At 40.6% G+C, this 13,406-nt stretch overlaps 1 protein-coding gene across 9 annotated transcripts in view; it reads left to right on the top strand.

Moving 5' to 3' along the window:
- The window catches only part of SHLD2 (shieldin complex subunit 2), a 76,193-nt gene that overhangs the window by 4,146 nt on the left and 58,641 nt on the right, over positions 1 to 13,406 (top strand). For 6 of the 9 annotated variants that reach the window (XM_073353335.1, XM_073353339.1, XM_073353334.1 and 3 more), the window contains exon 2: positions 5,379 to 5,452. The exons of 2 other annotated variants lie outside the window; for them this stretch is intronic. The gene's annotated coding sequence lies outside the window, so the exon portion shown is untranslated. Of the gene's footprint in view, positions 1 to 781; positions 840 to 5,378; positions 5,453 to 13,406 lie in introns of all 9 variants that reach the window. One more of the 9 variants, XM_073353336.1, reaches the window with a different exon arrangement.

The following is a 13,406-nucleotide window of genomic DNA, read 5'->3' as shown; positions in this document are numbered from 1 at the left end:
TGTCCCCTGACTGCCCCTTATCCAACCCCCCCCCCCCCCCCCGACTCCCCGCTCCCTAATCATGTTTCTCAGAGCGGCAGGACTGGCTTATTGGAAACCCCGGGAGGTGGGCGGGCACAAGCTGTGCTGCCTGCACAGCGGCGTGGCTGTGGGGGAGGGGGCTAGCCTCCCCGGCTGGGAGCTCAAGGGCCAGGCAGGACAGTCCTGTGAGCCGTAGTTTGCCCACCTTTGGTCTAGATAGTACTTAGTTCTGCCATGAGTGCAGGGGGCCGGACTAGATGATCTCTTGAGGTCCCTTCCATTTCTATGATTCTAAAACTCCTTATTTTTAGTGTGGGGTGTGCTTTTAACTTTAGTTGGCCCATCAGGGGTATAGATAAAGCTCAAGTTAGCATGATTTGCTACCTGCTAACACAATCAGTTTGTGCAGCTCAAAGTGTTTTGTGGTGGGGCAGCTTTTGCTCAAAATAAGGTAACTCGAGAGGAGTTAGGTATAGATAACTTGATTGAACTTGAAACTGTACGCTAAGGCAGACTGTGGTGGCTACAGTGTCCCAGTTTGAAGAAACTTTGAGGAGGTCATCTAATTTCAGATTAACCAGGTCATAGCAACATGAGGAGCAATCAGACATCAGTTTAGTTCTCTGGGTTGCAGCATTTTCCAATGAGTTGGTTTCAAAAGAAAAACCCACTTGTCTTTCTCCCTGGAGCTAATGACTGCTTTACTGATAAGAATTTTCTCAATGGGTGGAGTTATTTCCATTATTTTTGTTTTTAATAGATGTTTACTATAAAAGACAAAGGTACATAATGGAAGTATAAAAAGTAGCAGTTGGCAGGTAAGCACTACACAATTTGCACTGGATGATAAATGCTCTTCCTCGCAGTTCTGTGGGGCCTTTGCTGGTTTCAAGAATGTGCCAAGTTCTCTGGGAAGCTCCCTGGCCCCTTGTTATGAAACAAACCCTGTAATTCATTCTATCATGTCAGGCAGGAGCTCATACCTCTCAGTGCAGTGAAACTCAAGAGTCTTACATTAATGGGGCTTTTCAAACTGCCAGGAAACCTTTAAGTTCTGACATTTCAACCTTTCTCTGTGAGAGGCATCACCCAGAACATGTTTGCTGTAAGAATTGCAGGAGAGACCGAAAGAATGGCTCTCCCCTCTGTATCCTGTTGTGTGGACATCCTTATGCCTGCTTTTCAAGTATTGTATTTAGGAACATCTGGGCCCAATTTTGGCTTCAGATAAATACATGTAACTTTCATTGAAGTAAATTAAAGTTGTGTGTGCTAATCAGAAGTCAGAATTGGGCTCGGAGTGTGTGGCTGCCCAATACTGCAGTTGGTGAAGATATCATTTGTTAACGTCAGAAGCAGGAGGTAATATCACAGGAGCAGGAGGTGCCGGTCTATATAGACACTTAATTTGCAGCAAACCAGAGTGTAAATCTACCTTGTGTTAGCCTGCACTAAGTGCCCATATGGATGTGCTGCTGCACACAAGAGTTCTGTAGTGCTCTTTGCTCTACTTCGCTTTGAAACAGACAATTAAAGCACACTAGAAGTTGCAGTGCATGGCAGCAGGGTCCACACAGGTGCTTAGTGCAAGGTAGATTTATGCCCCAATTTGCTACAAACTAAGCGGTCACCTAGACAAGCCTTAAGTGACAAGCTGAACTAAAGAACAGTCATAAAAAAGGAATTTCAAAAAAATACACAAAACCTCCTGTGTACTCGTCTCAAGAAGTGATATGGGTAACCTGCAGTTAGTGAACATCAGTATATTTGATGCTTTTTATTGTGGGGTCAAAGACAGAAAGGTCTTTGCAAAAGTCAATCTGTTTTTGTTAATTTTTGCAGTTTTGAACGGGAAAGACTGTTGTACATGAAGTGGGAAAAAGTCCAAATTATATGGAACAAAAGTACTATGTACAAGTGCAGTCCCACATCACACAGTATACACTTATGCAACAGTATTACAAGTATTTTTTACAAAGGGGTTTTTACATGTACACAGTAGATCAGCGTTTCTCAAAATGGGGTCCGTGAGGGTACTCCAGGGGGTCCACGGGCCCTGCTAATCATCTCCCGCTCCCTCCCAGTGCCTGCTGTAGGTCGTGGAACAGCTGTTCAGCAGTGTACAGGAGGTGCTGGGAGGGAGAGGGAGGAGCGGGGACAGGGCGTGCTTGGGGGTGGGGCGGGAAGAGGTGGGGTGGGAGTGGGGCCTTGGGGAAAGGAGTGGGGTGGGCCCTGGGGCTGAGCAAGGGACTTGGAGGGTCTGTGAAATTTTTTTAAATCAAAAAGGGGGTCCTCCGGTTGTTAAAATTTGAGAACTGCTGTAATAGATCAATGAATAAAGGAAACTGAATAGATAGAATCCCAGTCTCTGTTTTATATTGTATCTGCATGATAAATATCCCTAATTGTCAGTGATAAGAAGTAGGGAAGACCACTGAAGAGAGAATGGCAACTCCTGCTCACCTTCAGGATTTGTGTGGTATATCATTATGTATTATTAATCATGTTTATTACGGTAGTTCTTAAAGGCCAACCAAGAATGGGACCCTGTTACACTAGGTGCTGTGCACTCGGGACTGCCCTGACCCCTATCCACACCCCCACTCCCTGACAGCCCCCCCGGGACTCCCATGCCTATCCAACGCGCCCTGCTCCCTGTCCCCTGACTGCCCCCCCAGGATCCTCGGGAATCAGGGCAGTCAGAGAAGTACATAGTCCATGCACTGAAGAGCTTACAATCTAAATAGACAAGGCAGGCACAGGATGTGGGAATGGGTATAACACACAAGCAGAGAACAATATGATGGCAGCAAATTACGTTAGTTCTATTATTTTTTTGGAGGGGGGGGCGTAGGGGCTTACTTAGGAGGGGATAAACTAAAGGGGAAGGGGAGGAGACAGCAGGGGTTATAATTATCATGTCCAGAGTCTGAAGATGCCTGTTAGTAAAACACAGGGAAGCAAAAGCAAGAAATGTTTCTTTTTAGGGAGAACTGCTTATGCAGGTATTGTCAAGCCTGCTTTAGAGACTCAGCCTCTCAATATATTTACATTATTAGAATTGCTCAATTACTTTGATATATGAATATGGGGATAGGTACAGTCAAGGCTAATTCCCCACTCTGGCACTTTGAGTGCAGAAGGTGGAGGCCCACAAGGATTCAAAAAAATAATATTGGCCACTCCAGGCTGGTATTAAACTCCCAAGGTCACAGTTTCTCTCTGACCTTGGATGGGTAGATGCTGGCACCAGCCATGTGCAAAAGAACCCCTTGAGAACCAGGAAGGCACACTTGGGAATTCCTTCCTGTGGGGTACTCTCAAGCCCTTTCACACCCTCCATTCTGGGGAAGAGCTGAGAATGAAAACAAAGGAAATTTGCTGTTGCTCCCAGCTAATTAAACAACATATCCACAAACCTCTTAGGACACCAAAAATCCAATCCTGTTCTTAAAAAAGGTAAATTTTATTAAAAACAAAAAGAAAGAGAATACATCTGAAAACTCAAGCTATTGCTAGATTTTAAAAGAAACAATTACAAAAATTAAGCATCAAGATAGCTCTCTTGAGGTTCAGCTTAAAGGTTACAAGCAAAACAAAAGCATCCGGGGTTAGCACAGAGGAGTCCATTAGCTGTAAGAAATAAACAGAAATAACCCTAATCACATCTTCCTAGTCATTACCTGATTTACTTACATATTTGAGGTTTCAGATAAGTAGGATTGAGGTATGATTTGTTGCTTTTTCATACCTAGTTTTAAAGCTGCTTACAGCATTGCTGCTCTGTGTCGCTGCTCCCTGGAGAACAATAAAAGCAGACAGGGAAGTTTTTTTCCCCATTTTAAAAAGTTCTAGCCCTCCCATTGGCTCTTTTGGTCAGGTGCCCACTCCTTTCCTTTTACCTGTATCAGAGTAACAGCCTTGTTAGTCTGTATTCACAAAAAGGAAAGGAGTACTTGTGGCACCTTAGAGACTAACCAATTTATTTGAGCATAAGCTTTCGTGAGCTACAGCTCACTTCAAGTGAGCTGTAGCTCAAAAAAGCTCATGCTCAAATAAATTGGTTAGTCTCTAAGGTGCCACAAGTACTCCTTTCCTTTTACCTGTAGGCTTGTTAACCCTTTACAGGTAAAGCAAGTAGAGTGCAGCTACTAAGAGGAATTTTTTTGGCTGGCTGGCTGGCTGGATGCCCATAAAAGGGAGCTATTCCCTCCCCTTCATTTATCACAGGTACTAATGAGAATTTCATAATAGTGTCAGAGAAGTGAGGAAATGCAAAAGGAAATACACTGTCATTTCTGTGGCCTCGGTAGGGAAACATTTGGCTTCCATCATAAAGCACTGAAGCAACAGCTGCTCCACTGCTGAAACACTGAGTTTAAAATGTGTGTGTAAAAGAATATGAACTAAGAAACAGGTATAGAGACAAGCACTAAGTTCTAATTATTATTATCAACCAATTCTCATAGACCCCTGAGGTATAGGAAATAGTATTCCTATATTACAGATAGGAAAACTGAGGCGGGTTAAGTGGAAAATGTGACAATTATTTGACTTGTTCAAGAGCTCAGAAAGGCCTACATCAGAGTTAGAACCATAAAGTTCCTGGCTTCCAGTTCTGTACTCGATCACTAGAATACACCTCTCTGAAAGTGTTCCTTACTTAGTTATCAGCTGCATGCATTGACCCAGATATGTTTGATACATTACTTCATATGTTAGGGATTCAGAATGGTAAAACACAATGCAAGAGTGAAAATGAATATTCTTTTCCACCAGTTTCACTAGCATGTCTTTCTATGAAATAACAGCATGAGCAGAGCCCTTCTGCTTTGATAAAGGTGAAACTTCAGTATTACTGAATTCCTACAAAATATTCAAGTTACACTTGGAACTCTTCAGAAAAAGTAAATCAGAAATTATCTTTTATTTTTGTAATGTTTGAAGACAATCACATGTGAGAAGAATAATTGTGTATGTGTGTATAATATATATATAAACACTTCACCAGCATAATTGACTTTCACTGCGCCCATGTGAGGTTGATAATGAGGTGAATGTAGAGGTTAAGTGACTTGCCCAATGACACAGAGCAGGTCTTGAGTAAGAGTTAAGATTAGAATTCAAGAGTTCTTGTGTCTTAGTTCCTATAAGCTAGGCCGCATTTCTTCTCTCTATTCCAGTCAAATATCTGTCTGTCTTGTGTTAAGGAGTAAGCAGTAATTAAGGGAGCTATTTCTCGTGGTCTCAGAACATTGCTCAGTATGCATATATGTCTGTTGTTAGTTTACTGTGACTTGTAGATATGAAAACAATAATTGTAATAATGAAAGATACACTGTATGATCTTTGTTTAGAGTAACACATGGAGGACATTGGAAGACTCTCCTTTCAGTTAAACTGGTAAAAGATCACTTGGATGGTTTTAAAGGTAATTTTTTATATTTTTTGTGTGCAACTAGAAATTGCAGTAAATTTCAGTTACTTTCATACTGAAATTGAATTATTTTTCTCCCAGTCATTTAAACACACAAGTACAATGGTAAACAAATGTATGTGCTGAAGGAAAATTATCTGCGTGGATGATGGACTTATTTAGCTCTAATTTATGGGACACGGTGATATACTTGTTCATTACAACCTAAGAATTGGGAAAACATTCTGAATTTGGAAAAAGTAGAACAGACAACTTTTCCTGTGCCAACTATTTTGAAAATAGCTTTTACTTCCAACTTTAAATATTATGGCTTATTTCATTTTAGATGTAATATAAACACCTTGTTTTATTTATTTTGTGCTTACCCGAATTGAAAAGATCCATGTCTCTTTAAAAAGATTAAAGATGTCATTTTTAAGATATGGATACTATTTTGGCAAATTTCATTACAAAAAAGTATATTGGCTAAAATTATTGTTCAAGGTGTACTAAGAAAATCAGAAAATCAAAGCCAGGAACCCAGTAGACTTTTGCATTTGCTTTGATGACAGAGTATTAGTCAAAAGCTTATATAATTTTACTATCTGAAATTACACAGGAATGGCCACTGGGTATCCTTGTTTGCTATTCCTGAAACTGTGATTTCTTCACACAAAAGAAAAAAAAAATCCCTAATAATTTTACAGAGTTAAAACTAGAACTGGTCAGAAAAAAATTAGAAATATTTTTTTCTTCAGAATTTGTTTATTTCATTGAAATCAACACATTCTGCAGGACTGTGTCAGTTTTGACAGAATTCCTCTAGAAGCTTGGGGGGGTTTCATCAGTTTTCTGCCAGTTTACCAACTTGATTCCTCTTCTGCACACCTGCTAGGCTTCTAGGCAATCCTGGCTCCTCAGCAGCCCATTTTGTGGGCTGCCCCCAGCTCCGAGGCTTGTAGCTTCTGAACAGCCTTGGTTCCCAGGGCTTCTAGGCTTCCTGGCTGCAGGCGCTACCTTGGAGTTGGAACACCCAACCGGGCAGACTGCCCTGGAGTCAGCACTCTAAGGGCTTCCAGGGTCCCTGGTTTTGTGGCAACCTACCAGGCAGACTCCCCCAGAACCCAGGCTCCTAGTAGAACTGGGTATAGAATGAGCATTCCAGTTTGCAGAAAATTTTCAAAATTTTGAATTGGATTGAAACCACTTTTTGGAATCTCAAAATTCTCCGCTGTTGGCAGTTCACATTGGCTGCTTAGAAGTGGGCCTGGTCTTTATTTGGATGGGAGACCTCCAAAGAAAATCCAACGACTGCAGAAGATCGTATTGATGATCTGTTAAGTGATGTTGTTTCTCCAAATCAATTCTAAATCAGTGCCAACAAGATATAAAACTGAGGTTTTGGCCAAATGTGGTCATTAAAGATCACATGATACTTTAAATAAGTGATGGGGGCATTACCCCCTTAAACTTTGTATTCTGTTGAGACTCCAGTCTGAGCAATTACATTCTGCCTACCTAAATTTCAGCTGCAGTTTCAATCAGTTAAAGTATCTTTCTTTATTTCCTATCTTAACCTGTTGTGTAGAGTTCACTTAGGCATTTAATGCTTGTGGTAGGTGAAATGATACCTGTGTGTGTTTGTAAAGCAATGTGCACAATTCTGATTGAGGTCTGTGGAAGTTCTGTGTTTGGAGCAAATGTGTGAAATAAATGCAGAATATACCATTGATATCTGCATCGTAGATAATAAATTTGCAGTGTGTATAGAAGGTAGCTATTTTGTGTATAACTTATACATTTTGAGGTCCTTGGGATCAAAAGTCCAGTCTAAACTTCAGTTGTAGCAGTCTTTATTTTTAAAAGAAGCAAGGAGGCTAGAAAGCAAAAGATTGTTTTAGGATTTTGGGGGCAGGGTTTGAATGTATAAAACAAACAGCATCTTAGACATGCAAAACAGTCACAGAAAAAGTCAACCAGTAAGTATCTGAGCTAAATACATTGGTTATGTCAGACAAAATCAAATAAATCTATTATTGAAACCCTAGATATGTACATTTTTAGCTAAAAATATTGATTGCTGCCTCTGGATGTTTATATTATACAATCAGATAAATGGGCAGTTTTTTACTTGAGGACTATGATCTGTCTTAAGATGGAGTTTCTCTGTTGAGCAAGAAAAAAAATCTTGTTTGCTGTATTTAGCTGAATGTTGCAGCTGGTTCCCTTATGAGCCACTAAGCCTTATAAGCTCCAAGAATTCATTTTCTCTCATCAGTAATGCTCAGTGTATTAGAAGATCACTCCACTCAGTGTTCTTATCACTTAGTATTCTGGTGGTGTGTTTATTCCTTAAGAATTTTTTCCCCAATCTCTCCCTCTTCCCCCCACTCTTGTAATTCTACTGATTTTTTTTCCCCCCCGGTTACTCTGGGTTATTGAATTTCAACTAATTCTACATCATATGATATTTTTCAAACTGAATTGGTGTCCAAATAACTGCTCTTTCCAGTGTAATAGCTCCAGAAAAGTGAACATTTGGAAGAATAATCAGATTTTTTTTTTCACACTTATTGGCGGGAGGGGTAGCTCAGGGGTTTGATCATTGGGCTGCTTAAACCCAGGGTTGTGAGTTCAATCCTTGAGGGGGCCATTTAGGGATCTGGAGCAAAAACTGGGGATTGGTCCTGCTTTGAGCAGGGGGTTGGACTAGATGACCTCCTGAGGTCCTTTCCAACCCTGATATTCTATGATTCTAATACTTCTTGATACAGCCTTTAATATGGGTACTAACGTATGTGACAGCAAATGCATTGGATATATAAAGACACAGCTGTCATTTTTTGCAGCTTCATGTGTTGACATTACATGCCAATTATTGAATGAACTAATTTTCATATTTGCAAATAATCTGCATATACGTCATTTTAAACCATTTTGGGAATTCGTGCTTATGAAAGGTATCCGCCTCAGTTCAGCCTTGAGTGTCTAGGAATTAAGATTCAGTTTCATAGTATTTTCTCCCATATGGATCATCAACAGAGATTAAACCCAAGGTTTTCAGCTCAATAATACAAACCTTTTCTACTTGAGCTGCAGGATTAGTTGATGAAAGTTATTATCAGGATAGACTGATTCTATTTAAATCAAAACAATTTAAATCACTGATTTTAATTGTGATTTAAATCAGCAAGAAGGAAACATTGATTTAAATCATCCGTTTTAATTGTGTTTTTCAATAGTACTTTTTAATTATTTTCCAAAAAAAGATTAATTCTTATTCATGTCCAGTAAAGCAGTGCTTTTCAAATTTTTTTTTCTGGGGACCCAGTTGAAGAAAACTGTTGATGTCTGCAACCCAACGGAGCTAGGGATGAGGGGTTTGGGGTGTGGGAGGGGCTCAGGGCTGGGGCAGAGGGTTGGGGTGCCGGGAATGAGGGGTTCAGGGTGTGGGAGGGGGCTCTGGGCTGGAGCAGAGGGTTGGGGTTTGGGGGGGGGTTAGGGTTCTGGGCTGGTAGTACAGGCTCTGGAGTGGGGCCGGGAATGAGGGGTTTGGGGTGCAGGAGGGGCTCCGGGTTTGGGGAGGGGCTCAGGGCGGTGTCGAAACAGGTAGGCACTAGCCTACCTTAGCTGGGCAGCACCGCCGATGGGACTTTTAACGTCCCCGTCGGCAGTGCTGACCAGAGTGACCCAGTGTCTGTCATGCCGCAACCCAGTACTTGGTTGCGACCCAAAGTTTGAAAAATACTGTAGTAAAGCTTGTTGATTTGCAACTAAATATAGACTTTCCACTAATTTTGCTGCTTCCTTTTACTCACGAGGAGGATATACTCTATCTATATGTTTGTTTAAGCAATTATGTAGCATAACTTACATTTTTTTCAGATTCTTAATTTTTATGTATTTTATGTTAGAAAATGGTGACCAACTCATTTTATTTACTAGATGATTATTAATATTTTACTTGCAATTTGCATCAAGTTCTATTTGGATGAATATTCAAATACAGCACAATTTTAATTGTTTTATTAAATAAAACTACATTAAATGTACTGGCTACATAAGAAAAAAAGTTAGCAAATGTGTCTTACTAATTTATTAAAAGGAAGTGTTATCTTTAGTTAGCAAACTGAATGATTGTTTCTGGTCAACATATCCTTCAAGGTTCTGGAACTATTAGATCTTATTCTCTCACACCTAGTTGTTGTTCCTAGGGCGGAAGAGGAAAATGAACTTTCCTGCTTTTTCAGCTCTCAGTTGGTTTCTTAACTTAGAATGAACTAGTCATTGAACTGAACTAGTTAAATAAACTGAAATGAAGAAAATATTCTCTCTGCACTTGGAGAAGAGGCTTCTGCTGTCAAAAGCTGGTTTAGCAAGTCGTCAAACTCTGCTCCAGATGCTTAGCCAGTGTTTTCCACCAATTCAGTAGTGTGATTTTCTTTAAAACTTGGCAGCAAACATGTGCTTAATATTTTTTTTGTATTTAATTTAAATTATTTTAATAGATTATAATAAGTTTAGGCTTTAACATAGGTTGCCAATTTCAAAATTAATTTACCATAGGTTAATTTAATAAATATGGATATCTGACTTAAATAATAAAAATAATTTATTGTTTTTAAATCATCAGGTTTTTTTTATCCACCCTAGTTATTATCCTTGATAGGGACTGACCCATAGAGGGGACACAACACACATTTGACCAGTACACTGTATAATTAATTATACATGAGATAGCACTGAAATATCGGGGATCAGGATTCCCAGATTCTATTCCTGATTCTGGGAGCAGTGTGTGGTCTGTCGATTAGAGGTAAAATAGCTAAGGACATATTTTCGCATATTCATTCTGAAAGGTAATGTAGCTAAGTGGTAGAACAGTGATCTGTTATCTTAGAGACCTCAGATTTGTTCCCAACTGTTCCTGAAGTAATCTTGCACAACTTCTCAGTCATGTAAAAATGGGTGAATGATAATTGCTTTCCCTAAGATGGCAACGTTACAGGTCTGTTTGAGGTCTCCCTGTTGGATACTCACCAGACTGGTGTGAGGGGATCCAAATGCAGAATCCCACATGCCCCTCACTTGCTGGGGCTGGGCACTCTTCCTGGCTTTGGCCTCTAGGCACACGCCATGGTATAGACCTCATATCTGATACCTCTTTTGGTAAAGCCTGGATTAACCACTGTGCACTCTGTACACTTGCACGGGGCCTCCATCTCAGGGGGGCCCTTGACCAGCAGAAAACAAAACAAATATATCCCATTCACCAGGTTGCAATGCCAGTCTCTCAGATTTGGCCCAACTACTCCTCTGTCATGACAGAGGGGCAGCCAAGCCAAACCTGAGTGGTGTGGGGCTGTGTAAGTGAGGGGCACGCAATGAGAGTGAGTGGAACTGGACATCTGGCATCAGGAGGATCCACCCTAGCCTGGGACAGGAGCAGTGCCAGTGAGTGGCCAGGAATGTAAAGGGACTAGTGGTGAGTTGTTGGTGGGCTCTAAGGTGAGTGGGGACTCTTTGTGGGTGAGAGGTTGGGGATGAGTGGAAGATGTTGGAGGGAAGGACCAATGCAGCTGAGGTGTTGGGGGCTGCAGTGAGCCAGATGTATATCAGGGCTACTGGGATGTGTGTAGGGATTGTCAGAATAAGTGAGGGCTCTGATGAAGAGTTACTGGCATATCTGTGGGGTGCGAGGGCCATTCAGGAGTCTACGTGAGGGGCGGGGAGAGGAGCATTTAGAGTGTGTGTGTGTGTGGGGGGGTACGTATGGGGCAGGGGCACTTTAAGGAAAGTTGGTGAGGGGACAGCTTCCACTGCACAGGGCCCCAAAACTCATTAATCTGGGCCCCATCTTGGTAGTGGGGACCCTGCCCTTGATCCAGTTGGACACGCCCTGAAACTAGTGCCCTCTATCCCAAGCAGCTCTTGCACATGCCCCAGAATTGCACCAAAGGGGTATGAAGAAGTCCGCAGGAATACTAACAGTGTAGGAGCTGGGACTAGTCCTCATGGTCTTCTGGTTTTGAAGTCCAGTGCATGTTCCCCTAAGCTATTAGATATTTTGTGGTGAAGTCTCTAGCTCATTTTTCTTTGTCTTCCTCACCTACTCGCCATGAAAATGCATGACATTTTACTAGTTAATTTTTGTTTTTTCTCACTGTCTTCAGTACAATATGCTATACCATATGGAACCTTCCATCTGTGGAAAAGAGAATATATAACAAATATATATACAATGCAGCAATATAGTTTGTCACAATTTAAAAAAAAAACACACATGGAAACATGGCTTAAATATAAAGAGAATCTGCTTTGATTATAATTTTCATCCCAAACTTCCAGGTAAATCACAACTTTCCATTCATCAATTAGGTCAGCAGTTAAGGCTCACATTTCTGGGCTGCTTTGTGGCCTATTATGCCAATCCAGTTAGGGCATGTCAAGGTCAGGAGCAGTTCTCTGGCTATTCTGGGCTGCCAAATGGCTCCATAGGGATCTATCACAGATGTTAATTTTTATTTGAGAAATATGTGGTATTATGTTTGATATTTCTTTATATGCAGCATGGCCAATTTAACATTAGTGTGGGAACCTTCACCTAAAGGTACCCCGTAAAACTGTTCAGATTGAAGCTGGTGTAGAATGCAGAGCTTTGTTTGAGTGCATCATCATCCTGGGAACATATGACACCAGTGCTGTTAGATCTGCTTTGGTTGCCCATTGAACTCCAAGTGGAGTTTTGAGATACTGTTTAGAATCCATAAAGCCCTAAATGGCTTGGGACCAACAGGCCTAACAAATCATTTCTCTCCAGGTCCTTCTGCCACAGCTGTAGTCCCCAGAGGTTCCTGAGCTGGAAACTTCTCATTAAAAAAGACAGAGGAGCTAGCGAGCAAACCATTTCCTGTGAGGGCTTCCGAACTTGCTCCGTCCATTTCTGATCTGAAATAGCCCAAATCTGGCAACTGTCCAGACACACTGAAAAATACTTGCATGTATCTGGGCTTTGGAAGACAGCTGAGATGTGCTTTCCTCAACACTGAACAGCTGGAAAGGACCTTTTTGTAGGTGGCTGGCCGAAGTTCTGTGGAGATAACTTTAAAGCTCCTGGGATTTTATTGTATTGTAAATGATGTGTAAAGGCATGTAGAGTATTGGATAGGTGTCTTTTTTTTTTTTAATGATATAAATACATTTTAAAACAGAATAAAATTAATATTTTCGTGAACATTAACCAATGGAGTTTGCTCAGACTTAAAAATAAATCACTTTTGGTCTTAAATTGAACATGGGGAGCACTTTTTCAGAAAGTCATAAGCAACAATGGGAGTGTCAAATGGAGTTCCCTTTTGTTAGCTGAAATATTGCTGCCAACAACACTGATAAATTCAGCAAGTAAAGTTAAGAAAAATGCTGACAGTAGTGTCATTAAATATTTATACTGTATAGTAACATTTGAAATATGGAAAATAAGTAGGTGTAACAATATCTGTTTAGGACCTCACCCCGCGCTCATTAAAGTTAACAGTAAAACTCCAGTTGACTGCACTGGCGCAAGATTGTGCGGTGCCATATACTGCTATCAGTTTTTAAGATATTAGCTATTTAAATCAGTGGGGAGTTACTTATAAACAAATGGCATGATATGGCTGTTCTTTCAAAGTTTTGGTTCCAATATGAAGATCAGTTCCAGTTTTATATTCAGTATGTATTAAATGAAAGGATTCCAAAAGAATACAATACCTGGACTCTGTAACTCCTTCTTTGCAGAAGGATTTTTTTATGTGGTTCTCATAATCAATACATAATGTCTGGTGGAGCTTTGGGTTTCCAGGTAGCTTTTCTTTTTCTTTTTGCCATTAACATTGAGAATGAAGAAATGTTGTATAGGTCTCAACTAGGGCTGTCGATTAATTGCAGTTAACTCTCAAGATTAACTCAAAAAAATTAATTGCAACGAATC

Source organism: Lepidochelys kempii, chromosome 7 (genome assembly GCF_965140265.1).
Source record: "Lepidochelys kempii isolate rLepKem1 chromosome 7, rLepKem1.hap2, whole genome shotgun sequence".
In the NCBI taxonomy this organism is placed as follows: domain Eukaryota; kingdom Metazoa; phylum Chordata; order Testudines; family Cheloniidae; genus Lepidochelys; species Lepidochelys kempii.
The sequence above is the reverse complement of the archived record's forward strand: the minus strand, read 5'-3'. Positions and strand labels throughout refer to the sequence as shown.